Source organism: Eurosta solidaginis, chromosome 5 (assembly GCF_040869045.1).
Source record: "Eurosta solidaginis isolate ZX-2024a chromosome 5, ASM4086904v1, whole genome shotgun sequence".
NCBI classification, from domain to species: Eukaryota; Metazoa; Arthropoda; class Insecta; order Diptera; family Tephritidae; genus Eurosta; species Eurosta solidaginis.
In genome coordinates, this window is record NC_090323.1 from 146,709,171 (window position 1) to 146,715,170 (window position 6,000).

The window sequence follows — 6,000 nt, forward strand, 5'->3', positions numbered from 1 at the left end:
TTTAATGGAGGCGTTAGCTAAAAATTCAGTTTTTTCACGCTTACGCCGGCGCGAGTTGAATAGAAAGGGTTCTGTCAATGCACAAGTCACCGTCCGCAACTTTCGGGTTACTTCGGCTTTCGCCTACTTAATTAAAGGTAACTCGCTTCTTTATGACAAGACGATCCCTTCTATTTCGCTTTGGCAAGGTTTTAAATTACCATACTGATCGGCGTATTCCGAGGTCTCAGTTCTGGCACCTTGCGAGCACCTTGTATTCAACTATGGAGCGGGAAGTGTTCATCGAGTCATCCAGCGCTAAAATTAAGTGTCTGAAAAATTTTATTGGACCGCTTTCTGAGCAGCCACTGCAAAGGTGCTCAGCACAAATCTTTTGAAGTCATCTTTTGCTCTCCCATCCAGGGGCGGAGTGGGGGATGGCGATTTAAATAAACTTTTTAAGTAAGATAAAGTGATCTAAAAATTTTTCATACAAAGACACATACATATCTACACTCATCTACAAAATTCATAATCACTCAGATTTTTCCAGTTTTTACTAAGTTTTGCTTCGACCTTCATTATTTTCGATATTTTTATAAAAATATGTATTATTATATAACACCAACAATCCAAACATACACTTAAGACTTTTTAGAAAATTCGGGAAAATTTCGCGAATTTTCATGCAAATTTTTAGTTTTCAGGAAGAATTTTTAGAATTTATCTCTCACTTTGTTTTGGGGAAACCCTCATTTTTTATTGATCTTGATGAGAAAGTTTATGTTTCATGAAAAATTTATTTATTATTCCATTTTTTCGGGTCGTGCATTGAAAACTTTTATACAGGTTTTGAAACATTATAAATGTGTCAATTAGGCTAATTCACCACTATTTTTATTAGTTATCTTAGCTGAAAAATACTAAAAGTTTATCCACATTTAAGCAGCTCTCCATATTGTTCATAAAGTTCGAGCCCTCGGCTTTCAAAGAATTTCTGCTGCATTAACCGAATTTCGGGCCGGAGGAAGATAGGTTCCATCAACTACTAAGAGCTGTCCAAAGAACTATAGATTGACTCAATTTTACATATTTTTTTTATCTTTATGTAGAATTATGTATAGTATAAGTCAGGGCGTGCCACAGTTCCCAAAATAATGGAGATTTCCTGGCGTGAATGTATTACTGCTGCCAAATAGTAACATATTAACGCGATATAGGGACTGAAATTTGCGAAGGCCTATATAAATAATTGTTTGTGACATTTTAAAAATATTGGTCCTTCTTTTGTTTTTCCAAAAGGAATTTTTGTCCAGAAAAAAGATGTGGTGTGGTAACCGTGATCATGAAATAGTGACCAAGGCGGCCAAATTTCAGCGAAAAGTACGCAATTCTTTCTTCAAATACCAGAATGGTGCATTTTTTCTGCTGATTTTCCCCACAGCGAAACAAATGGAAATTGGATATGAATATATAGCTAAACTATTCATTTCATAAAATATTTCAACCGGAGTGCAGATCTTGGGAGGGGGGCGGGGTGGTCGATTAGGACGATCTTATAAATTATACATACATAAAAGCTAAAAATTTTAAAATTTTATATATAATTAAAACAACTTTTATAACTTTCATAAGTTCAGATCAGAGTGGGGGTGGAAAGCGCCCCCCTCGCCCCCCCCTGGATCCGCCGCTGCTCCCATCATCTCTTTCATTAGCTTGATTTCTCTTCCTCCCGCTCCATATATATGAGATAGCTAGTAAAGGGTATAACAGCTTAGTTTTACTTTACTGTTTTGCAACCCACACTGTTTTCCAACTGCAGAAGGAAATTTGGAGACCATTTATTTTTTTTCTTTTTGGAATCGTATTGTTCTTGTTGTTGTAGCAGTGCTTCGCCCCATCCAATAGGTGCGACGAATCACAATTGAAATCGTATTAGAAGTTTGTCATCACGTGATGCCACTTCTTTAAGTTCAAAGTGCCGGAAAAATACTAGCCAGACAACGTTATACTACAAGGTGTTTTGATTTTCGATGACGATCTAAGGCCGATTTGAGGCAGTGCTAACACTGAATATGCAGACGGGTTTGTGATCTTCAGTGATAATCTTTTCTAATATCGCTGTGACCGTTTTTTTTTTTTTTTTGGAATATAAGTGGCACTTTTTTTTACACGCTTTACCTTCATTGTTCTTATGCTTCATTGCTCTTGGCCCTTTGTATGCTAAACTAATCCATTCAAAATTATAAAATTAAGGTTCGAAATATTTTCATAGTCATTGTGTGGGTACTCAGTTCTGATATTAAGAGCAAAAACTATATTTCTGGGAATCTAGCAAGTAAGAAGAATTAAAACGGGCCACCCTTGTATACATACATATGTACATACAAAAAAGGGGATACAAAAATGATAAAATGTATGACCCGCAAGCATTAGTCTGTGGGGGGTACACAAACCGATGCGTGGACGTACATATATACTTACTTTTGTGCATAAAATGTCCATCATTGTAATGGGAGTAGGCGACCCTCGCTGATGTGTTGCTCCCTTCACATAGCGACAGTCACAATTTGTTTTTCACATGGGTGTGTATACTCGCTTTTTTCCACAAATTCATATAACTGCACACAAAATACTTACGCATTTTTATAGTCAAACCTACATACACATATATGCTCCACCATTGATATTTATAAAGTAGCAGTAGCTGTGAAAAAGTGACATTACAGACGACAGTTTGCCATTTCTGACAAAGCCACTCCCACGGGATGGTAGCTCGTTCATATCTTGATCATAATAATAATTCACCCTTTCAGTTTTTTTCTTTTTGCGTAAAAACATTTTTTAACACATTTTTCCCTATGTTTTCCTCTACCATACGCAACCGTTTGAGGGATAGTAAAGTTGTGGATCCTTTTTTTGCTTGATTTTCAGCTTTTTCACATTTATGTGAAGTATTTTTCCAGTTGAAGCTTTAATCTTTTCTGGTTTTTTTTTACGAATTTCCATTACACGCAGAAAAGGTATACACGGCTTTGTGCTTGTGTGTGTGTGTGTTTGTATGTATGTTATGCATTCACTATTAATGGGTGCTTGTATACTTTTGGTAGCAAACGGCATTTGTTGCTTTTTCACTTAATTTTTTTTTTCGTTTTTTTTTTTTTCATTTCACTGTTACTTAACTTTCATAGGCGGGTACAGGGCAGCGATCTAATTTTATTTCTCTGAAACGCAAAATATTTTGTGTCAATGAGAGGGCATTTATCTTGAAAAAAGGTTGAATTAAACTTAAAATCGGAGATGTAAACTTGTTATAGGAAAAGTTAAAATAAACAAATTATTTCACAAATCTATTAAATCTTATAAAATAAAGTCGCTAAATGCCATGTATGCATATAACTTCACACAGAATGCTCCGATTTTAAAACGGGTTTTTGCATTTGAAAGTCTAGCTACGTGAGATGGTACAGTTAATATAATTTGAAGGTATATAATATAGGGGCGTGGCAAATTTCCAAAATGTAGTAAAAAATCACAAAATTTTTGTTTACATAGCTATAACTCATAAACGGATGGATGGACTTAAAAAATTCTACTTTTCAGTAAAACTTTGAAATATTTACCTTCGATCTGCATCAAAAAAAAAATACTAGATTCCTTTTTTATATCAGCCAAATTGTTTAAACAAAAGTAAAATTTTTATCAAAAAATGCGTATGTGTGTTTGTTCGCTGTGAACTGTCCGCGCTAATTGCTTTTGAGTGAGGCTTGATGCGACACATACGTACGTACATATATAGCGTTCGCTGCGTTATTTAACTTCGAGCGTAGGTTTATAGGTATGTATAGATGGACATCACTACATAGTATAAAACAAAGTCGCTTTTTCTGTCCCTATGTCCCTTTGAATGCTTAAACCTTTAAAAATACGCAACGGATTTTGATGCGCTTTTTTTAATAGAGAAAGAGTGATTGAAGAGGAAGTAACGGATGAACATATTTGGCTGAAAATTGGTGGAGGGGTAGCTCAGAACCAGGAGACACACAAAGGCTCCCGTTCTGGATAGGGTCTTGAGATCAAAACGTGGACCTGGGTAATCCAGGGATATGTTTGTACAATATGGGTATCGAATGTAAGCTCTTTATGAGTACTTTGATACAGGTATTTTTCGTACCCGCGTGTAACTAGGGTCTCGAGATATAAGAGAAAACGTGGACGCGGGTACCCCTAGAATGTGTTTATAGAATATGGATAACGAATGAAAGCTGTTGATGAGTGCTTTAGTACAGGGTAGTTTTCATACCTATTGGTGACTAGGGTCTCGAGATTGAGGCCAAAACGTGCATCAGAGTAACACTAGGATGTGTTTTTACATTATATATATTTATATATATTTATTTTTTTATTACGACTCTAAGAGCCTAGTTCAAAACTTAAAAATATGATTGCATTAATTAACAATGTGTACTTAATTTAAATTTTTAAATTAAAAAAATTTTTAATTATGACACATGTATCACTAATGCATTTAGATCTCAACGAATATATCATTTAATCGGCCTAGATTTGGTGTAGTCATACAACCGTCTGCTAAATAAGTTTCTATCACAATTAACTACACACATGGGCTGACTTCCGCTCCGAAGCCGGAAAATTCTTTTTGCCGAAGCGACACATTAGCCAGCTAGAGGACGCTATCCGCCAAAGAAAACAGACGAGCAGAGAAAATGCCAAGGACTATATCCTCGCCCTCCAGACGATGATTCGCCGCCACCCGACTTTGTGCAAAGAAGATCATCTAGAACGCATATATGTCGGACTACGGGTGGAGTATCGACTTTTTGTGAAGCGGGGCGAGTTCCAAACGATAGAGCAGCTTATGGAGCTCACCGACGAGTACGAACTGCTGCGAAGCGAAGAAGCCAAACAGAGCCGACTGTTAGCACATAGCTTAAGCACAGTAATAATCGAGGAGCTGGAGGAGCAGAATGATCAAATAACAAAGTCCCTATCCACACTCACTGACCGTTACGATACAAGAAACACCTGCTGGCGATGCAAGAAAAGCGGCCACCGCCGCTCCCATTGCAACAACAAAAGACGACTTTTTTGTTCTAGATACGGCAGAGACGGAACGCTCTCCAGGGATTGTGCATGCTACGGAATGAACCGAAATAATCCGATAACGCACGCACTATTATCATCCTTAGCCAAAGGGAAGGGGAACGACGGACGTTTTTACATACAGGTGTCCATCGAAGGATTGATGTGCCGCGCCCTGATCGACACGGGGGCCACCGTGACATACATCAATGAAGCCGTAAGAAGGCATCTGGAACGACGAAAGATTCCACCGTTATCCAATCGTCGCAACGTGCAACTCTCCGACCAATCATGCATTGCGAGCACCCACTCCTACCCGGTCAAGGTCAAATACAATGATCAAACAGCCAGTACGTTGGTGTCTGTTATCCCTAATTTGGCCGAGAGTGTTATCCTGGGTATGGACTTTTTGGCAAAGCGCAACGTTACCGTCTCACTGGATGGAAAGCCCCTTACCACAGCCGGTGCAACCAAAGCAAACGCACCCGTAACCCTGCATTACATAAGAGAAGCGGAACACCTCAACGAAGAGCGAAAGATAGACCACCTAGAGCTCATAGAAACACATCAAAAAGCACCCACACACCTAAAAGGGCCAAACACTGCCGCAGAACACATACACAACACAACACTAAAACAAAGTTATTACCGGGCCATCCTCCTCAGCAACAATGGTGAGCAACTCATCACTAACGCTCCGGCAACGAGCCTGAAGGATCATAACATCACCCACCGATTTACCAAATCGTGTGCCCCCCACAAAAATCCTACCGAACGCGTTATCAAAACAAGGGTGGCACAACGTACGAAACAAGACCATCGGTACTGGCAACGGGAATTACCAGAAAAAGCGTTCGCCATAAATACAACCCAACACAAATCAACCGCCGAAATAAATTTTAACCGCAACTTCGTTGG